Genomic DNA, 23,402 nt, shown 5'->3' on the forward strand with positions numbered 1-23,402 from the left:
AAAGCCTGATAGGTTGATATTATGCCTGACTTACAGCTGAGTACCAAAGACCTTGAATAATTTACTTCAGAAGTGAGGTGAGACAGATTTATCAAAACTGAACTGATATTACATGGACAGCAATTTTTTTTTTTTAAAATGATACTCCCCTTCTCTGACCCTTGAAAATAGAGCAACATAGGACTTTTCTTGTCAACTCCACATTGGTCAGCTGAGGCACTGAATCCATCCATAGAACTAGTACTCTTAATAGTGGTAAGCTGGTCAATATTCTCACTTTCTTCTGTCCATAAATGCTGGTTTTGGCTGGAAAAAGTGTTGATAATACAGGGACGTTTTTGTTACTGCTGAGCAATGCTCACACAGAGTTAAAGTCTTTTCTGCAATCCACCCCGTTAGGCTGGCAGCATACAAGAAATTGGGAGAAGGCGCTGCTAGGACATCTGACCAAAGGGATACTCCATGATTTCCTGCTCAGCAGGAAAAGCTGGAAGAAGAAGGAAGGGGGGGAAAGTTTGGAATGATGATATTTGTCTTCCTAAGTAACTGTTGCATGTGGTGGAACCTTGCTTTCCTGGAGATGGTTGAACACCTGCCTGTTCAATTCATCGTTGTGCTTTGCTTGTGCATGCGGCTTTTGCTTTACATATTGAATTGTCTTTATCTCAACCCACAAGCACCTTAGTTTTACTTTTCTGGTTCTATCCCCAGTCTCATTGCAGGGAGAGGGAGCAAGGAAAGTGAGTTAGGGCAAAACTGGAATCACATTATGAGCTTTGCTTTCCCTTGTTTCAGTTATTTACCGTCAATATTTCTGAAGGGCCCAAGATACAAACAAGTACTTTTTCACGAACATTTATTATTTTGGGAGGCTGTAGTAAGCAATACTAGTTACATAGCAGGACATTTTCAAGGGCTTAAATTTAACCACCAACAATAGTTTTGTGGCTGCTGCAGTAGGAGTGGGGTTTTTTCCATATTGAAGTGCATGAAAATTGTGAAATATTGACTTCAGTGGGATTTGGATAAGACCTGTTGACCTCCTGCTTCCATTCTTCTAGTTAATAATGATGTTTAATTGTCAATAGTGGGGACAGAAGGAAGCCATAAGGAAAGCGTTTACCTTTAAATGATTGTTTTTAAATTATCTCCACCCAGGATACCAGGCTATATAGCATTCTTAGGAAAATGGATTAACATTACAATTAAATGGGTGCAACTTTTTTCTCTCTAAAGATAATAAATGCAATAAAGTGAACTCATGTGGCTTCAAGGATTGATCAATGTGTTAGTCAGTGTAAGAGGGTATAACAGCTCTCACAAAGGTTTCATTCTAGTACCTGTTGTGAATCTGCATAGGAAAAGGTAGCAAGACTCTTAAATGCATATTGTGCGTGCATCTCACTCTGCTCTGAACAGTGGAGGAAGGGATCTTAAGGATGCCAGAGTTAGGCAATGTACTTAACAGGCAAGCAGAATGAATGATGGAATCTAAGAAGGTTTGGCATTAATGTTAAATTATCATGCTTTTTTTTTTGTGAGTGAAGTCCAAGCCCAGAGTATGTTTGCTTTATTGTGCTTTACAGATTAAAAGATACCTGGCATTTATAAATGCCTAATAGTAATTCAGTTGTTACTGTCTATGTTCAAGGTCATGGTCCTGGGAAACTGGAACCAGCCTACAGCCAGAAATGTTCCCTCAACCAAGGTAGGTTGTCAAGCTTTCAAAGAGAAAGTGGACTGTCTTCTATTATAGCTTCTGGAGAAGACCTGATCTCTGAGCAATTGCAAGAAACCCTTTTGTTGATTTGTTTTTATTTCTTTAATGCATGCATTGAAACATACCACAGCCTTCAGATTTTTAGGGAAGAAAAAGTCATTAAGAGGTAACCATTTCACATTTGTAGGATGGTTCACTGGCAGCGTTTGCTCTAATTGATCCATTCAGTTGAGTTATGTTGATAGTGTGGCTGTAATCGATCCACAGCAGATTATTATTTCTGTCACAGAGCTTCTCTGCAGATGTGATAGAAAGTAACTTTGGCAGGGGCTTATGGGCTTTGGAGAATCTCATCAGCCTTGAGCAGTACACATACTTGTATGCTACTGAGATAAACATGAAATACAACATTCATAAATACCAGACTCTTGGGCTGTGGAATGCGGAATGTGTTTCTTATATTTAAGTAAATGTGAGGGAATGCTATATACTAACTAAAAATAGAATACTATTAATGAAACATCCTTTGTAAAAATATGTATTTATGTTTATCCTTAATTAATACATCGCAATCACATCGGTTCGTATTAAATTAGAAAAATTATTGACTGAGATACAACAATCATAGAACTCTGACCGGCAGCTTGCTAACAACATTTGCATTTTATACCTGTATCATTACAGGTCTGGTAAATTGCATCTTACTAGGCCATTAATATTCAGCAAAGTATCAACAATGTCTCTGTTGGAAGAGATTTTGTTATTTTTGTTATCTATCATACAGAAACTAAAACCAAAATTAAGTGCGATTTGGCTCAGGTTAGTATGAAAACATCGTACTTCTAACGAACAAACTGTAACTGAAATGTACTGAGGACCTTAATTAAAGAATATATCTTGCTGTTGGACTGAACGGTTTAATCAAGACCTTTCTGAAACCACTACATGCATGTAATCCTACTTTTACGGTGGTGGCTCTACTATTAGATATTATAGAAGCTGTCATTTGGCAAGAGATCCCCAAATCCTGACTGTATTCTTTTTTTACTTGCCATCAGTACATTGCCAGGACTTTTTTGTATTTAAATTAAAAATGAAAATGCAGCATGTGCAAACTCTGAGGGAAGCCAGTATATAAATAAATTAAACTGTAATGTATGCTACTCCAGAAAGTGGTTTAGTGTGCATTTCTGAAAAGAAAACTGTTTAAAAAAATGTTACCTTCTTATCCATTGGTTTGTGGCTTCTTATGTTTATTTCAAGATCGCCTGGTTTTGGAGACAAATGCACTTTATTGCCATTGTAGACAAGACAACTTCACAGCAGAGAGGCAATACGCTGTGGCCTTGATTCTTTGTGTGTGTTATCACCAGAGTCTATTTCCCGCCTCCAAGAAGTTCATTCAGGCTGAGTATTAGCATATCCTGGCTGGCCATCCTTTTAGGGTGATGCGCTCTGAGCAGTACTTGAGCTTTGTTATGTTGTATTGATGTCTAAGCATTGGCCATGTTGGATATATATTAAATCTTGCCAATCTTTAGCCCTCCTCAGCACCCAGCAGACTCTGTACCCTTCCTTATTCACCTGTGTCCTTCATTCACTTTCCTTCACAGAACCCATCTTTCTGAGCTTTTGCTGGCAAATCATTTCAGAAAGACCACAGTTTGTTAGTACTGAAGTCATGGAAACTTATATCTTCATGAAGGCATTATCAACACACCTGAAATTTTGCCATTGGTAAAACCTTTAGGTGCCAGGCTTTGATGTGGGATGTGTTCCATGACATACTCTAGGAAGACAGAGTGAGGGAAAGCAGGAAAGAGAAAAGTGAAGGGAAGCAGGATTGATGCAAGCCATAAAATTTTTAACATATATACATATATGACTGGGAACAAGAGACTGGAAGCCTTTGTATTTATTTGTGTATGAGATAAATATGATATTCCACAGCCAGGCTTCCTGGCTTACCCCTGCTCAGTCCTCCAGGGCTTCAAGGGTTTGTCCAAATCCATCCTGGGCCATGTATGTGACAGGCAATTTGTGATGAAGACATTTTGCTATGAGAAATGAGCTCTCATCAAGACTACAGGATGTGATGGAGACTTTGATTAGTTTCAATCTTGCCCAGGGGCAGCCCTAACCCCTCCTGATCTGTGAAGGCCTCATGGGTTGTGATCTTCAGAGCACATTCATCTTAAAGCACCCTAGGAGAGCAGGCAAGTGAGTACCTTGGCTTGCACCCCTGCACGTGAATATCTGACTCAGCTGTGTTCAGGAAGAGTAAGGATGCACCCACAGCTTGAAAAGACAAGCAGATATGCTGGGAAGTCAGTCTTGGGGCCATCATAACCTCTAGTATTACTTTTGGAGGGTTCAGTTTCTCTTGCCATTTTTTGTTTGACTCTCTAGACAAGCTGATATTGAAATTTATCTGGTCTCTAGAATATTGCACTTGCTCATGGGAGGACTGTTAGGTCTCTGCTGAATTTGAGACTCCTGTAGGAGGCCCTAGTGTGGTGGAAAGCCTTCAATTAAGTCTGCAGAATGGTTTGTAGCCACATGAGCTACACACTGTTTTCTGCTTTTCTTTTATCTTCATCAGAAGAGTGTGCTTAAGACTGAAGTGGCCTCATGTAAAAATGACTAAGTTCCTGAGTCTATTTCATTTGAAAACCACTGAGAAGCAATAAACACAAAATCCTACATTGGTATTAATGCACAACTACTTTTTAGAGCTGAGATTGACACTGCCAGGCGCCAACTTATGGTTTTTATGAGCCACTGACGAGTGCTATTTGTGGAGAAAATTCAGCAAGGGAGCAAGACACAGGGTTGCCTTTTTTTTTTGTCAGGTAATTTCACATAAAAACCCGCCACTTTTGCTTCTCAGAAGTTGACTTATTCCTCTTCCTGCTGCTTTACTTGAACAGATGAAGCCAAATTTGTCTAGGATGTAATTTTGACTTGAATTAAGATAAAAGCCGTCTTTAATCAAGTACCTCATGCTCTGTAGCTTCCCAGCCATTCCTTATCTCTTATTTGAGCACATTACCCACCTCTTTATCATTTTAATTTTGTATCAACAATTGCCAAGTTTGTTACTGTATTCCCTGACCAGAAGATACTTTATCAGAAATAATTTGGGATGGCCAGACTCTCTCAAAAAAAGAAAGCAAAGCTTTAGAAATATTTGTTAGTGTTTAAACTGGTCCTTAGACCCTTTTTTTGGTAAGTGTATAAACTCCTAAATTTCCAGTGCCTTCTCCATTTCCACTCGAGTTCAATGCTTCGGCTGATATAGTGACAGAATTCTGGAAATATTTTTCTATAGAAAGATGTTATGCCTCCTTGTAACCCTGTAAATAAGGAGACATTGCTCTTGGTGGCAGAGGGAAGCTCCCAGAGAAATACATATGGCTGAGGTTTGAGTTTTTGACTTTTCAGGGGACCTGAGTATTATGACTCTCACACGCAGAGTTCCCAGTGAACAGAAAGAGCAACAGGGCTTCTAAAGTAGGCTGTACAATTTAGCACAAAACCATTATCTCCAGTTTGCTCGGGATAATTAGTTTTTTTCTTTCTTCATCAAACGCTGAACCCTTTCTTAGCATCTACTTTCAGATTTCCCACTATCACACCAAGACAATTCAAGTGGCAGAATTAGGAGAATGAATGTTTGCAGAACTCGTATCATCTCAGCCAGATCTTTGAGATGGAGCTGGTGACTTCAAGCTGCTCCATATTTCAGAACCTGGACTGGGTTATGTTTCAGAGAGAAAGAATGTGATGTGATTCTTTGTAGAGACTTATTCTGAGATTCTCTGGAGGGACTTTGAGTCACCTTCCCTGGAGGTTTTTAAGGGATGGGTGGTCGAGGTGATGAGGGACATGGTTTAGTGTTTAATATGAATGGTTGGACTCAATGATCCGGTGGGTCTTTTCCAACCTGGTGATTCTCAGATCTATGATTCTATGTCTTACTATGTTTCAGGTTATGTAGCTGGTAAAAGAGGCCTCCAGAATCACCATTGACTTTAGAAAGTGCAGAAGTGCAGCTGAAAATAATAACTGTCACTGGAGGTCCCACTGCATATACCCCTGTTGTATTTGCCCTCATTTGCAGTGAGATATGGTGGGAAATGTGAGAAGGAGTGTGGATAACAACAAAAGCAAACAGAAACGTCTTGTCCTTCACCAGCTAATGAAATGTGCTGACTGTACAGATCTGCTTTATAATTTCTGAGATGTAAGTTTCCATCCTCTTCTAAAAATGAGTTGGCAGATCAAGGCACAAGATATCTCTGGGCTGTGATTTGGATTCCTATGGCATGAGAGACATATCGCTGCAGTCAGGACATGAGTAAGACACTAGAATACAGTCCTTGTGCAAAGACCTGTCAGTAGAAGCTGGCTAGTTCTTAATGATACCGAAATATTTGACAGCCTTCAGAGAAAGAATGAGACCAGGCACCAGATACTTCAAAAAAAAAAAACAACAAAAAGAAAAGGAGCAGTTTTGAGCTATTAGATGTTAAAACTACAGAACATGTCTGATTTTGATGCAAAATCAAATTCTATGACCTCCAATGTGTTACTTTAAGAGCCTGTTATGTTCTTGGCTAGTTTTCCGTGCATTTGGAACACGCTCTGAAAATGAGAAGGCATCATATAGATAGAGATCTACAAACAGTCTGGGCTGGAGAGATACAGAAAAATATATGCGGTTTGATTTTCAGTCAATGATCTGTTACACCCTTGGGGAAGGGAGGGAGCTAAGAGGGTCTATGCTTATTTCTTATGGACCCTGAAGGAGTAATTAGGAAACAAAAAATCTGCAGACTAACTTCACTATCCAGGGGTTCCTGGCTCTGTGGGAAAAGTCTGCAAATTATATCAAAAAAAAAACCAAACAACCAAAAAAGAAGAGCTGAAAAACCACTAAAACACAACAACATTGGAATAGCACAATATTTCCAGACGTTGCTATGGATTCCCTGGCTTCCAGGGTATGCTAACTGAATAGTGTGTAACAAATAATTTATTTGACCTGTTTGTTTGTGGTTTTTCCATCTTCTTCTTTTATTCTGTCTGTGTATTGACGACAGCTTTCAACTGTGCCTCTGGGCGTTTATTATAAAATGGGAGCCCTAATGCCCAGCTATCACATTTTTTTTCTGATGTCCAGCCTGAACCTCCCCTTGTTCTCCAACCTGTTCACCAGCTTTGTCGCTCTTCTCTGGACACACTCCAGACCCTCAACATCCTTCTTGTGGTGAGGGGCCCAGGACTGAACACAGGATTCAAGGAGCGGTCTCACCAGGGCCGAGTATAGAGGAAGAATAACCTCCCTGGACCTGCTGGTCACGCCGTTTCTGATACAAATCAAGATGCCATTGGCCTTCTTGGCCACCTGGGCCACTGCTGGCTCATGTTCAGTCACTGTCAACCAACACCTCCAGGTCCGTCTCCTCCAGGGAGCTTTCTAGACAGACTTCTCCTAGTCTGTAGCTGCACAGGGTTGTTGTGCCCCAAGTGCAGGACCCGGCATTTGGCCTTGTTAAACCTCATGCCATTGGACTCTGCCCAGCAGTCCAGCCTGTTCAGATCCCTTTGCAGAGCCTCCCTGCCCTCCAGCAGATCGACACTTCCACCCAGCTTAGTGTCGTCCGCAAACTTGCTAAGGGTGCACTCGATGCCTTCATCCAGATCATTGATAAAGACATTGAACAGGGCTGGACCCAGCACTGAGCCCTGGGGAACCCCACTTGTCACTGGCCTCCAGCTGGATTTCACACCATTTCCCACCACTCTCTGGGCCCGGCCATCCAACCAGTTTTCCACCCAGGAGAGTGTGCGCCTGTCCAGGCCAGAGGCTGACAGTTTCTGAAGCAGAATGCTCAGTTTGGCAAGACCTGCCTTTCATGAACCCATGTTGACTGGGCCTGATCACCCGGTTCTCTTGCATGTGCTTCATGATAGCACTCAAGATCACCTGCTCCATGACTTTCCCTGGCACTGAGGTCAGACTGACAGGCCTGTAGTTTCCTGGGTCCTCCCTGCGGCCCTTTTTGTAGATGGGCACATCAGCCAGCCTCCAGTCATCCAGGACTGCTGAAACATGATGGAAAGGGGTTTGGCAACCACATCCACCAGCTCCTTTAATACTCTTGGGTGGATCCCATCCAGACCCATAGACTTGTGTGTGTCTAGTCAGGCTAGGAAGTCTCTAATCACCTCTTCTTGGATCACAGGAGCCTCATTCTGCTCCTCTAACTCCTGGGTATGTACACAGAGGGAACAACTTTCCTTACTGTTGAAGACTGAGGCAAAGAAGGCATTAAGTACTTCAGCCTTGTCCTCATCCCCTGTCACAGTTGTTCTATTTGCATCCAACAGGGACTGAATATTCTCTCTGGTCCCCCTTTAATTGTTAATGTATTTATAGAAAGATTTTTTTATTATCTTTCACAGACTTAGCCAATCTGATTTCTAGGTGGGCCTTAGCCCTCCTGATTTTTTCTCTGCACTATCTCACTTCCTCCCTGTAGTCCACCCAACATGCCTTTTCCTTCTTCTAAAGCTCGTAGAAGCAAGTTCACAATATTCCTGTTTTTGGTTTTTATTCCACCAGTTGGATATAAGTCTATGTGGCTTCTTGTCTCTCACTTGAGCAATTTACCAACTTCACTCTTAAACAACCTGAAGCAATTTTCCCACAACTCCTGACTATTGGTAAGTCAGCTTTAGTCAATATGTCCATTTCTTTGAGGAAAAATATTACAGTTTGTTCTCTGTGAAAGAAGTTCTCATACAAGTTTCACTGGAAGAAAAAACAACCATCCTGCATAAAATAACAAGATTTACCTGGGAGAGATATGATGAGGATGTTATTTTTAATGATAGCTCAGCTAAAATAAAATATACAATGACTCTATGAGGTTATTATTTGAGAATCAGAATCTCATGAAGACAGAAAAAGGGCAGCATGAAAAATTGATCATAGAGATATCTGTGTCACACAGAAGACATTTTTCAAAGGGGAACACCTTTCATGCTTTCAAAGGGAGCCCTGCCCCTTGAAAAGGCATTTATCACCATCAGGAAACAAGAACGCTCTGAAAGTTGCAGCTTGAAACTGAAAACTGCAGAAACATGTTCCTGGTTTTGCTGCAAACTTGAAATTTTGGATACATATACTGAAAGCTCTAGATAAATTTGTAATATCTTGGAGTGAATCATAGAATGGTTTGTGTTGGAAGAGACCTTAAAGATCAGCCAGGTCCAACTCCCTGCTATGGGCAGGGTCATTTTTGACTAGAACAGGTAGCTCAAAGCCTCATCCAGCCTGTCCTTGAACATCTCCAGGGATGGGGCAGCCACAACGTCCCTGGGCAACCACTGCCAGTGCCTCACCACCCTCAAGGGAAAATATCTGCCCTCCAAAAATCCCTCACCTCTCTGTGTCCAGCCTAAACCCCAACAAAGTTAACACATTCTTGTTGCTGATTCAAGTGGCTTTTGGATCAATCCATTTATCCAGTCAAATGGAAAGCACCATGAAACTGTTCAGTTCAGGTTTTGATGAATGGACAAATTATAGGTCATTGCTGCGTGCTGCACCAGTTCTTCTGGCAATGGTGTGTAGAGGTAAAGCATTAAATCCAGTAGCTGTCAGGACATGAGCCTGGCTCGAGAAAGTGCTTGTCCTCTGCATAGAGATAGGAATCCCTGGAGTATTTGCTGATTTAGTATTGATCTATCCATGATATCCGAAAGAGTCTCAGATGTTTCAGTCTCATGAAATACACTCAAGGTCCACCACCTTCAGTCTGATACAGAAATTTTCTGTGGCTTTTTGAAAACCACTCTTTTAGACAGATATCCTACATAAAATGTATGCTGAAGGTTTAACAGTACAAATAATCACAACTTGCTAGGTCCATCATATGGACATTCCTAATCTTCTACATGATTTCCTCAGCAGAGGAGGGCAGAGCTTGTCTAGCAGTCAACATACGATCTGTGGAAACAAAACAGATATTCAAAAATGATACAATCCTACAGAACTTTTCTATTACAACGATGAATAAAATCAAATAGCAGAGTATCTATTAATACATATGGAATTTATCTCTGTCTGATCAGGCATCTGCTTTCTTCTTCTGACTGTTCAACTATGTCTCAGAGTAAGGTCAATTTTTGATTGCAGCTGAGCACTAGACACATATCCTTTATCGAGTACAGCTTCAGATTGATGGAAAATTGATTTATTTCATAGATTCTCAAAAGATAAGTTTTCATTCCATCACTGTTTAACTACTTATCCTTCTAGGCTCCATTAGTGCAGTTGATACACTACTTAAGTTCATGTACTTCCTTCTGATTTGTAATGACTTCTTCCTCATGTGCATGACATGCAGCAAGACTGATGATTTTAAACTGTAGATAAAGGTAGAGAAAATAATTGAGAGAAGAAGACAAAAGGGTCTGGCTCACTTCAGCAGCCTTCAATAAAAATCTGAGATAATCCTGGTTCACTTTCAAAAGTGAGTGGGATTGCAGAACAACAATATCATTGAACAAGAACTCTCTCTCTAGGCTCCTACCAGATGTAAATCCTTGTAACACCAAACTGGAGAAAGGAAGGAACATCCTTAATCCCATCTAAGAAGTGTTAGAAAAGAAAAATATTTTACACTTTAAAATTGTTGCTGTCCAGCTGTGAACTGAACAGAGATTTATAAGGTTAATAGAGCAGCATTTTCATTTTACAAATGAGAAAACTATGTGTTTATTTCCCCAGGCTGAAAAATGAAATTCTTTCTTCTTCCTTTTTGTCCTTTGGAGAAAAGCTGCACATGGATGTCGTAGGAAACTATTGTTGCCCGTGAGTATAATAAAGTGTAGAGCACAAGTGAGAAGAAAAAACTGTTTCACCCAAAGGTCAGAACTGGAACAACTCTAAATTGCTAGAAACTTTCGTGAAGAAATTTGAACTGAGGTGCTCCAATAAGATAGTTTAATAAGGGAAAAGAAACTCGTCAACTCTTGAAGCAGAGCTCAGTAAGCTTGCAAGATAAACTACGAAATGTGGTAACTGCAGTGGGAGATCTGCAGCAGTGCCTGCTACAGAGCTACAGAGGTCCTCCTGGGAAGGACCTTCTGCCTGGCAGAGGACAGCCTGAAGCATGATGTGACTACTGGGCACAGATGACTAAACTCCTTTCCCTGGCACAGGTCCAGCTTGCTGCCATCACAAGAGGTGGTATGGAAGCCTGTCTCATCTTAAAATGTCAATAGTTTTCTTTTAATGCTTTCGATGTAGGTCAATTCAATTGCAAACACACCCAAGGCCATCTGAGATATCCAAAGATCTCCCATCAAACCAATTGCACTGCAGGAGGCAAGTCTTCTGTAGATCTTGTTTCTTACCTGCCGGATTAATTTCCAGATACCCAAGGACCTTTTGCATGGCAAGTATGTCTATGGATAAGAAATCACACAGAGGTTTGTTTGAGTAAATCTAGATATCTACGATGCAGATATCTGTATGAGCTAGCAAATATGCCCATTGACTACATAACTAAATTAGTTGAGATTTAGACAGTTTAAGTCACTAGCATCCCTGATGTAATTAATCTCATTTTGTAAAATTCGTCACATGACTCCTACCCTAGATATGCTGATCTTTCTCCATTGACTGTGAAGGAAACCATACGTGAGATAGTCTGATGTAACCATCCATTTTTCATTTGTCAAAAGTTAAGTGAGATTAATCCCTTTCTTCTTGTACTGGTCATGTGTGAACCTTGATGAAAGTCCCCAAATACAAAAGTTTCTGTCTGGAAGAAGGAGAGATGCAGTTTTAGTAATTTATGAATCAAAGTTTTGTCATAGAATCATAGAATCACTGGGTTGGAAAAGACCTCTTGGATCATCGAGTCCAACCATTCCTATCTGTCACTAAACCATGTCCCTGAGCAAATCGTCCTAGTGATAGGGTCAGCTCTGCCATCCATGGTGTTGGCAAACAGCTCAGTCACTCACAGTGCCTAGCTTAGGTCAGGCCAGTCACCCACATGTGACTACCAAAACCAGCTACTGAAGCTGCCCACTTGAACAGTTTTGGGTCAGATAGCATTGTCCAGCCTAGAAATCAGTGTGAAAAAAATGATTTGTTAAACTGTGCAGATGCATTCTCCTGTCTCTTTTCCGTGTTTGTGGTATTTGCAGTATTTAAGCACTATGCCTTTTTTCTCCTTAAGCCGTCAGTGCTTGGTTGTAACCCAGAACAGAACAGCTCTGTAGGTAGTGCTGTTGCATGTTTACCCCAGTATGTCTGAAGACAGAATTAACTGATATAAGCAATTATAAGACTACAAGATTCATAATTGATCTTCTGTGGAGTGACTATATAAGATAAATGGATATGATGTCATTAAACTGCTCTCTGATTATCCTTTAAAATCACAGACGCTTTTGCAGATAACACTTGGGATGTTATGTAGGAGCATAAATACAGAATTCATTGGTGGCATATTGATTTTATACAGTGACTCAAAGCATTTATCTTAGCTCTTCTTATTACTTATCTTACCACCAAGGATGGCAGCAGAATTAGATTCTCACTAATGAAAAATGCTTTTCAGGTTCTCTGAAGAGAGATAGAAATTGTTTGGTAATAGTATTCTGCATAATCTCCTGTTTAAATAATTACCAGCATCATCCTCCTGCTGGTGTTCTATAATAAACCTAATGATTTCTGAAAACATTGTATAATCTTCTCTAACTTACCCAGACACGTCAAGGTTTTCTGGTCTAGCAGTCAGCAAGGTGAAGAAATCGTGCTTAGCATGTGTAAGTTTTTTCTTCCAGTGTCAAAGCCAAATGTTTTGCAAAACAGCTTGCTCATGTGTGGTGTTTTCTGCACGTATCCAGCTGACACTGCCCTGCATCACAGAGCATTTGGATTGCTTGTTGGATCAAGAAGAAAGAAAATAGTTTTGTCTTTGGGATTAGTCTAGTGATTAACCTTTTGAGCTTTCATTTTGATTTTTTTTTCAGATAGAGTAGCTATGGTTACTTAATGCTGTTGTTTGAATTTATGATACTTGAATAGTCTTTTCCTGGAGGGCAGTTGGGAAATTGACTCCTCAGTGGTGATGAAAGTGTGCTTAAAAACATAGCAGTACAAAATGCAAAATGTTGTGATTTTATTTTGCCATTGCTTTCAAAATGAAAGAAAATTTGGAGAATATGTCTCAGTGGAAAACTTACTTTGCTTTAATTATGGAAACATTTAACCCTAATGGAAGCCTATGTGTTTTCTATGATGGCACTTCAAATGCTTCTGGTAGACAAAGATGGTGGTATACAAAAATCTTCATATATGTGTAGATCGCTTTTGCTGATTCACAAGTCTGTGGACCAGGTGGGTTCCTCCAGTGTCCCATTCGTGCACAGCGTAGAAGAGTCCAATATTTAGAATCACAGAATCATAGAATAACCAGGTTGGAAGAGACCCACCGGATCATCGAGTCCAACCATTCCTATCAAACACTAAACCATGCCCCTTAGCACCTCATCCACCTGGCCCTTAAACACCTCCAGGGAAGGTGATTCAACCACCTCCCTGGGCAGCCTGTTCCAGTGCCCAATGACCCTTTCTGTGAAAACTTTTTTTTTTTTTTTTTGCCCATGAAACAATGACATCTGTCAGAAAGTGAGAGGTCCTCAGTCAAAAAAGTCTAGAAAGAGTCAGTCTTAGCCTAGGATGAGCATTGAGACTTGTTTCATGCTTCAATCAACCCACTAGAAACCTTCCAGAAAAGAGGGACACTGTAAAGACTTGAGGAGTTCCCAGCCCTCTGAGGAGAGGCAGCTTACTCCCACTCCTGCTCTGGAGAACACCTCCTTCAGCTGTGCCTGCCAAGCTATATGATGGATTGAATAGCAGATCTGGATAAAACATATTCTCTTTGCCCTCACCCCCTGCATTTTTTTTCTTTTTTTTTGCAATTTTTAGCCTTACTCAGAAGGCTCCATGAATATTTGTGTCACCACTATTGAGAATGTGGTGTTTTATAGGAAGTTAATGGAAATCAACACTGCAGTCACATCACTTGTGGCTTTAATACCATTAAACCATAACACTGTAATACCACTAAATCACAGTTTTGACATCTCATGATGACAGTAGCAGATTCCCTTCTGGCTCTATTCACTTGGTAGTTCACTTTGCTGGTGCTTGCTCTTTAAGCTGAACAAAGATGAGATGTTCTAATTATTCTTCTCAGTTTAGTGAAAGTGATGTCATTATTTAACAGTTTAATATTTTCTGTGTAGTTATTATTTTTTCCACTGAAAGTACTTATCTTCTGTTGGTCTTTCAAATTCCCGAGAAGATCACAAGTCCTCTGGAGGATGAAACTTTAAATCTATTGATGTTAAAATCTACAGTTATAGATGAGCCAGGATTAATACCTGAATCTCAAGGGCTTCCAAATGTCAAAGACAACATAGATGTGAAGAAACTGGTCTGAAAATTTCCACATGGATTGCCGGCCAGCAAACATTGATTTTCATTTATATCATACTTTTCATTTAAAATTCTTGTTTTCAGAAATTGACTGTTTAAAGAAATTACACATTACTTCAATTTCTGGGAGGATTTGTTACATTGCTGTGTACAATTATCATTCCCAAACTGTTGCAAAACAAAGTACTTAATGCTAAAAGCAGCAGGGATGCTGGGTGCTGAGACCTCCTTTTAAAAACACATAGGTGTATATGCCCTAGAGTTAATGCAGTCTGTTTTCCTTTAAGTTATAACTTATGGTTGACTGTCTAGTGTCTAATGAAGTATGAGTTCATGTTGCATTTTTAGTACTTTACAAGCTTTTGTTGGCAGCCAACTTTTATGAAACATCTCTGAGACTTCTGTTCTTGTGCTTGAACTTGGTTTTATTATAGCAGGAATGATCCATCTCTCTTGTGCGCATTCACACGAGTACAGGAAATAGTTGCTTAAATTCTATTGTCCCTAGAAAAAGAGTTTCAGAAGTCTTGACTGCAAATAGTTAAACTAATTCTGATTTTGGTAACTGGACTTACTTGAGTGCAAATCATTGTTGTAATAGCCAACTTCTGTATTCACTGGCTGCTGCACAAGTTCACACCTCGATCATCCAGTCATGTTCTTGTAGACAAAAGTTGCCTTGGGATTGTTTGCATCAAGGAGGTGTGAAGGCTATGAATGCTATTTAAACTAATTTGATGGTTCAGAGGGTTTACTTTTGTTGAATGAATGCTAGGGGTTAAAACTTTGTAATTTAGCCTAGTCATTGCAGTGAAATTACAGCTTATGGCAGAAACAGATGATGGTTGTGTCTGCGATGCAGAGTCAGAACATTTGAGTGAGGTTTTAATGAGGCAGAATATTGTTACCCACCCCCAGATCCAATAACCTGTCATCTGCTTGAGAGCAGAATAATTACAAGTGATAAGGATTCATTAAAAAGGTAACATGCTTTTAAAAGGAACTGCTGTCTTAAGGTCAGACTTCAGACTTTGGGCTATCAGACCTCTGAGTAGAATGCAGGGATAGACAATGAGACAGGACTCAGTGAGTGGCTCAGAGGACTGGGATGGGCAGAATGCTTTATTATATCACCCTCCATTTGCTAAAAAAAGCACACTGAACAGAAGTAAAAGGAATACCCAGTCTTAAGAATTGCAATGGGATTTAACCTCTCATTTATTGGGGTTTCATGGCAAGGTTTTAGTAGCAAGGGACCTATAGGCGTGGTGTCTGTGAGAAGCTGCTAGAAGCCTCCTCCATGTCAGACAGAGCCAATGCCAGCTGGCTCCAAGATGGACTCACTGCTGACCAATGCCAAACGCATCAGTGACAGTAGTAGTGCCTCCAGGATAATGTATTTAAGAAGGGGAAAAACCCCGTGTTCAACTTTAGCCAAAGATAGGAGGAAGAATATGCAAGAGAAGCAGCTCTCCAGACACCAAGGACAGTGAAGGAGGCAGAAGAGGTGTTCCAAAAGCTGAAGCAGAGATTCCCCTGCAGGGAGAAGGCTATGGTGAGGCAGACTGTCTCCCTGGAGTCCATGGAGTGGAACAGATATGCATCTGCAGCTCATGGAGAGCTCCACATCAGAGCAGGTGACCCAGAGGAAGTTGTATTCCCATGGTAAGCCCATGCTGGAGCAGGCTCCTTGAAGGGCTTGTAGACCCATGAAGAGAGTAGCCCGTGGTGGAGCAGATTTGCTGGCAAGACTTGTGATCCCAGTGGGATCACAAGTCTGCTGGAGCAGTCTGTTCCTGAAGGACTGCACCCCATGGGAGAGACCCACACTGGAGCAGTTTGTGAAGAACTGTAGCTCGTGGGAAACATCCATGTTGGAGAAATTCATGGAGAACTGCTTCCCATTGGAGAGACCGCACACTGGAGCAGGGGAAAAATTCAAGAAGTCATCCACCTGAGAAGGAGGGTGCCGCAGGGACTGATGAACTGACTGCAACCCCCGTACCCCTTGCTCTGTGCCACTAGCGGGGAAGGAGGTAGAGAATTTGTAACAAAGTTGAGCTCAGGAAAAAGCGAGGGCTGGAGGAAAGTATTTTTAAGATTTGATTTTATTTATCCTTATCCTGCTCTGATATGATTAGTAACAAATTAAACTTATTTCCCTAACTTGAGTCTGTTGTGCCTGAGATTGTAATTGATGAGTGATCTCCCTGTCCTTATCTCAAGCAATGGGCCCTTCGTAATATTCTCTCTGCCCTGTCCAACTGATGAGGGGAGCAATAGAGTGGCTTTGGTTGGCACTGGGCATCAACCCAGGGTCAATCCATCACAACTCCCAACCCTTTTAACTGTAGAAAATATGAAGAGCTCAATAATATCTACCTCTGCAGATGCACACGACTAAATAGCAGGGACAAAGGTGGCAAATTGGATCTGAAATGAATCAGAGAGGAAAAGTATTTAGAACAACAATGATTCTGAGAGCTTTAGAGGTGAATAGACTTTCAGGGAGATAGGCAGAAAAAGAAAATACTTTGTCCCTTTTAGGGATGATGTCTTTACAATATTTTTTGCCGTTTGGTCTTATGAAGGAGTGATGACTGGCAGAATAAAAAGAGCTGTAGAAGTTGGCTGGTCTCTATGCACTTAGGAGAAAGACTTACATCATGTTTTGCCCTCTCACTGACCCACTGGGTGAGAGACTCATAGCTAAATGATTTGAGATGAACCAAGATTGGTAATGCATCTCCATAGAATCATCGAATGGTTTGGTTCGGGAAGGGCCTTAGAGATCATTCAGGTCCAAACCCCCTGCCATGGGCAGAGACACCTACAACTAGAGCAACAGGCTGTTCAAGGTCTCATCCAGCCTGGCCTTTAACACTTCCAAGGAAGGGTCAGCCACAAGTTCACTGGGCAGCCTGTGTCCCCATCATCCTGTCACTATGTACCCTTGTAAAAAGTCCCTCCCCAGCCTTCTTGTAGGCCCCTTTCAACTACTAGAACATCACTATAAGGTCTCCCCAGTGTCTTCTCTTCTCCAAGTTGAACAACCCCAACTCTCCTAGCCTGTCCTCATAGCAGAGGTGCTCCAGCCCTCTGGTCATCTTCGTGGCCCTCCTCTGGACCCATTCCAACAGTTCATAACCTTCTCATGCTGAGGATTCCAGGACTGGATACAGTACTCCAGGTGCGGTCTCATGAGAACAGAGTAGAGGGGAAAATCACCTCCCTTGACCTGCTGACCATGCTTCTTTTGATGCAGCCCGGGATCTGGTTGGGCTTGCTCCACTGCTATATGAGAATGGCTGGAGGGAAGCAGCAGTCACTCAGGAGAGAGCAGACTCCCTTCCCAATGACAGCCTGGCAAAGCAGCAAGTTGATAATGTGGGAATATGCTCATGTTCTTACAGCGTGACTGGTTACTGCAGTTTCCAAAGTCTTATCAAGTACTCCATAAAGCAGCCAAGGGGAGTATGATTTCACTAGTGGTTTAGAGTCTGGGAGATATGTAACCAGTTCTTACCACTACAGTACGGATAAAAGTAGATGCAAAGCCAACTATTTTTCTTGCTGATCTCCAATGTTCAATTCAAACTCTGTGATGACAGCCCTCCTGCCTTCGTTTGTGTCCAAATCTCAGTGCATTGAAGAGGACATTACCCTGAGAGTCTCTCCACTCAGGTTCTGGAAATGTTTTCCCAGACCTTGATCAACCAAGAATCCTGCTTGGTTCACAGAGCACTAAGAATGATCTGCTGTGGAATTTTTGTTCTTGTTCTGATCATTCTTTCCTTTTCGAATCTTGATTCTGCCCCTCTATTCCTCTCTTGTGAGATTTCATTTAGTCAGGAAGCGAACGGTGCACCTCTGCTCTGGGGGGCTTCCTGCACCCTTCCTTCTGGGGCTGTGAGGCCTCTTCTGCTGTCTGTCTGTTTACCACTGTAATAGCCATTTCTATACTCTTCCTGGGCATGTGCTTTGAATTGGAGACCCCAGGAACAAGGATGGCAGAATTCCATTTGGATTTCCTCATGCCAGATTGTCGCACCTGAGACAGTTCAATGCATTTTGGTTCTGTTACTCCAAAAACTATTTTGCAGTTAAAGTTGAGCAGTAAAGCTGAAATCCTACTCCTTCTCTCTCTTGCGGCACTGCAAAATACATTTTAGGGCACAGTTTTGTGCTCTGCCCTGGGAATACAGCACTGACCAGGGGCAAATAGTCCCTGTAGCTCTATTAATGTTAAATGAGGCTTTTCATAAATCATGACTGAATTTCCTATGTTACATTATGCCAGATATTCTTATGCTAGCACTCAGTGAAACTGAAGTAGCAAACAAGGATTGATACTTAAGTTGCATATCTACCTAAAAATATATTACAAACTCCATAAAAAATTTGAAGATAAATTATACTAATGCTACTAAGTAGAAATATAGTATATTTTTAATGCTGAAAAAATGTTTATCTGACAGCTTAATTAAATATTTAGAGCAAAAGTTAAACAGCTGAGATCTAATTTTCAAATACTACTCGATCATATTTGGAGCACGGTAATTACACCTACATCTGTCTGCCTTTCCAAACAAAAAGGTTTCAAGCTATAGGGGATCACTAGAAAATTTATGTCTCTTTCTGTCTTTCATTTACTCAAAACAAATAAAATTTTTGCTGCAGCTATAATGATGGAAGTAATAAAGGAAATGGTAATCAAGCAGAATGTAACACACTAAAATTGTCTAGAAATGAGTTACATTAAAAGCAAAGTTAAACCGCATAATAATTTTATTGGGAGATTGGAAAATAAGCACTCATCAGAGGCTGCAAATAGAGAGATGGAGAGCTAAGGGTCATCCTTTTCCAGGAGTTCAGCCCTCACTGATGAAAACAGCCCTCCCATTGGTTGCACACCTCATTTGGTAAGGCTAAATCCCTATTTGTATCTTTACACTTCAGGCCTCACCATGATCATAACATTTTGGGACTGATCATCTGCACAGCCTTTTCCTCTCACTTCAAACACTGGATTTGCAAGAATTGGTGCAACTGTCCTATGGTGTCTAACTCCTGTCCTTTCTGGTTCCATGCTGTGTGAAAACTGGTTTCTTTGTGAAGGCAAGGCAGCAGAAGAGTTATTACTAGTAGCAGTCAACAGAAGTGAATCCAGTACTGTGGGGCTGTTGATGTTCTCAACTGGTTCAAGCCGACACAAAGTTGAGGCTTTTCTCCTCTCTTTTCTTTGTGTTGCCTTTTTCTGAGAGTACTGAAGTGCCTTCCCTGATGGAAAAGTTCTCAGGAAAACATGACTTGTTTTGACTGCCCTTTCCTCATGGTAGCTACAAGCATGGCTAAGGGAAAGATGCTAATTGGCAATATCTAATTCCTGCCACATCCATGTGGATTCACAAGACACAACTTGGAGCAGTGGTAAGGCTGCTCTAATTTATGGCTGATCCTGAGGGGGTACCTGTTGTCATCTGAGATATCTTTGCTCAAGCCATCTGCATGAGGCTGGTAGATATTTCATAAGGCATAAGAAGGACCTCATTCTTCCAGACGACAGCCTCCACATATGAAAAGGCTCTAATAAAGCATGTGATAATACTTTTCAGGAGTGCTGGACCCAAAAGGGAGGTTCATCTGTATGCCAGAGTCTGCAGACTCTGACAATGTACCTGCTCCTGCAGCAGCATCCTTGCCTGTGCAGTGATGCTGTGTTTCTCTGTTTCAAAGCAGTATATTACTTTTTGGGAAAGTTCATTGGCCTTATAAAGAAAGTTTCAACTGGGTGAAATCTCTCTGTCCCTTTGTTATTTTTGTGCTTGCCAGCTTTCCCTATGGATGAGTTTTACTTCCCCTCATTCAAAGGCTTAACAGAAGTTATTCAAATTGACACAAAGCTGTTTGTTGTAATCAATTCCTGTGTGAGAGAGAAAACAGTCACAAGAGTGTTGGAAAAAACATTTAATTTTGAAGAACTTTTCATTCTGTTGATCTCCTTGTCCACTTCAATCATAACAGAAGCAAGCATTTAACTAATAAGACATTTGTGTAAAATTACCCTTTTGTTGCTCTTGTTTTCTATTACATGAATCTATCAATTTTCCTTGCATAAACAAGCAAGATTAATAATTCCTGGATCTTTGACAATATATCTACCTCTTACCATCAAGCCCATTTAAATGATTGAAGGGACTAATAAAATGGTATTTCATGTTGCATAAAATGCCTTTTATTTGAGTATTAACACACCGTGATCCTTATTTACCAACATCCTAAGCAAGTAAATTATCCTGAGGTAGATTAGCCTTTGAGGACTAATCAGAAACCCAACAGAAGCACATTTGAAGGGGCACGTATTTCACGAGCTGGCTGAAGGATGTGTGTTAAGAGGTAGTTTTGAGTGCAAACTGCTCACAGCAGAAAATGGTTTGTTGGCACCAGAAGTGAGTGTGAATTCATTTCCTTGTCTTATGAGAAATGTTGAAGCTTCAAGGAGTTCTTTGTGCTAAACCCATGTGCATTGCAAACCTATCAAGCTGTTAGTTTTTACTTATTTATTTTTCCTGAGAAATGAGGAAAGGAAGCTGAGAAACAGAGGAGATTTGGTAGAGCATATAGCTTGGTAGTCGTGTACCTCTCCTGCATAGCCTGTAGATGCTCTTCTTGTTATGAGGGAAGGGGTTCTTTCAGCAGTCCCTCCATGTCTGATACTAACCTGAGTAAACAACCCTGCATGAGGACATAGTGGGATAGAGTGATTTGTGTCTCCATTCTATACTTAGCTACTGATTGGGAATTTTAGTTTCTCATCTTCTCCAACAAAAATGACCTAGTCTTGGGGCAAAGAAAAAATTAAACAAGAAGAGCAGAGGATTTTGTTGATTCATCATTTCTTAACAAGGAATATCATTACAAATATCTTCCAATCTGTTTTTTCCTGTGTTCATCTCTGCACCTGACTTTTCTCCTCCGTGCCAGAAGTGATGGAACTGCTGTGGTACAGAAGTTAAAAACACTGCTTTCCTTGTTACACAGTGAGGAGAGAATGAGGCATGAGCGGCAGCACTTCATAACACTAGGATGAGCCTTGAGCACTCACTTGGTGTCTCAAGAGAGCAGCAACAGAGGGAGGCAGAGGACTGACCCTTCAAGTCTTCCAGAGCTGGTCCCAGTGAGCTTAGCCCGTATTAGCACCATTCCTACTTAGGTGAAATACTCAGCTATACAAATAAGGGTGGCAAAACAAAAGGACATCTACCCTGTCAGCATCAGGAGGAATGGAAGATAGGGTAGAGTCCTGTTTCCCCTCCTCACCCCACCCTTTGGCTCTGCAGCTTGTAGGTTTGAGTCAAAAGGGCAAACCCTCTTGGCAGCAAAGCAGCCTCTTGAGTCAGATCAGATATGAGACAAGCTACTAGCAAATAGATACATAGCTGACCACTGAAATGTAGTGAAGAGGATCACAGTGACTATTTGAGAACTGTACCACTAAATGGGCAAATTTCTACCATTGCAAGAGAATTCAGAGGAGGTTCAGCTAGTTTAGGATCATCATCTCAGCCAGGGAGGCACAGAAACATGGTAGTGCTTCTCTATTTCCACTTATCTTCCTCCTTCTACCCAAGCCTCCAAGTTCAGTGCTATAGTGCTTCTGGAAACCTGAGCCAGAAAAATTACCTGTGGATGCTGCTGACCTGGTAGAAACAAGCAGTGTTCTGATGGCACTCTACAGCCCACTCTGATGCATTCAGGGTTCAAAACATCTTTGTCTTCCATCATATTCCTGCTAGACTTGGTCTCTCACAGAGTTCATGACTGTCCCTCTTTTCTTTTGAATAATTTTATTTCTTTATTTTGGTTTATTAATATGGAAAAGATTTAATACTGGGCTCATCTTCAGTTCAACCTTCATCAATAAATGCTATACAAGTCAAAAATTGTCCACATAAAATTTAGTCTGTCCGGGCAAACATTCACTCAAGTCAAACCCACTTGGACAGGTGGATGAGGGGAGCATTACGTGACTGACTTCAGAAGGGTTGTTCTGGCAAGTGTCACGGCTGCTTGAATTTAAAATGTCAGAGACTTGCTCCAGTTATAGCTCCTGCTGGGCACCAAAGCCTGTTGAAAAACGCTAAAAGACAGCTGGAAAGGGAATAGTGTAGCAAATGTCAGTGTGTTTTAATTGACTGGTCTGAGCAAGGCAATCTGCAAAATACCGAGAGGCCAAATTCTTGCCCTCGGGAAGTTGGCTTCAGGAGAACTTGCAGGGGCCTTCAAAGTGTACATAGTGCATCCCTGTTGTCTAAGAAGATAAGAGTCTAATGCTTCTGGTGAAGCTCAGCTTTGAGTTTGAGAGGTGTAGATCTGTGTTCAGCTCCACAGGTCAGGGGTTCAAACCTTGCTAACGACTCTTGAAGAAGCAAATCTCACACATCTATGGCAGAAATCAGCCCCAGAAGTTTAACACCAGTGAATTCTCAGGAATCTATTGAAAAGCAATACTATGAAGAAGCAAAGCTTTCTACCTTTGAAAACGTAATCTCCACACACTACTGTATCTGAAAATGTGCTTTAACAGTGGTGAAAATGTCACATAATCACCAGTGCTGAACTCATTGCATTGGACAGACCTGCTCAGAGCAGATAGGGTGCATTTGACATAAGTCAGCAATGGGTAGAGATTCTAAGCATTCAGAGCATTTGAGGACTTTGTCTGAGCTAGGCTAGAGTCAAGTCATCAGGTAAGGCTTATCCCATTTTCCTTAGTCATCTGTCTTTCCACACTTCTTCATGACTTTCTCCTAAGGAAAATAGAGAGTGTGCTGAGGTGGCTTACTCTGCAGGGAGAAGGTAGGAGAGCTGACAAATGTCTCAGATAGGAAGATGTCCTGTAAGGGAGCTAAGGCCACAGCCATGCCCAGGTTGGCACAGGTTAAAACATCTTGACTTCTCTTGAATAGAAGAACTATGAAAGCTTCTAGAAACTCTTCCCCCTCAGGTATCACCTTCTAAGCTGATGTTACAATGCTTTTTATGCATTGTATGCATAAAAAATTTTTATGCAACTAAATAAAAATAATGTCAGCATGCAGTGATTACGTAGCTCTCATTTCTCTCATGCTGAGTTTTTTCTCA

The sequence above is a fragment of the Phaenicophaeus curvirostris genome, chromosome 6 (assembly GCF_032191515.1).
Source record: "Phaenicophaeus curvirostris isolate KB17595 chromosome 6, BPBGC_Pcur_1.0, whole genome shotgun sequence".
Lineage (NCBI taxonomy): Eukaryota > Metazoa > Chordata > Aves > Cuculiformes > Cuculidae > Phaenicophaeus > Phaenicophaeus curvirostris.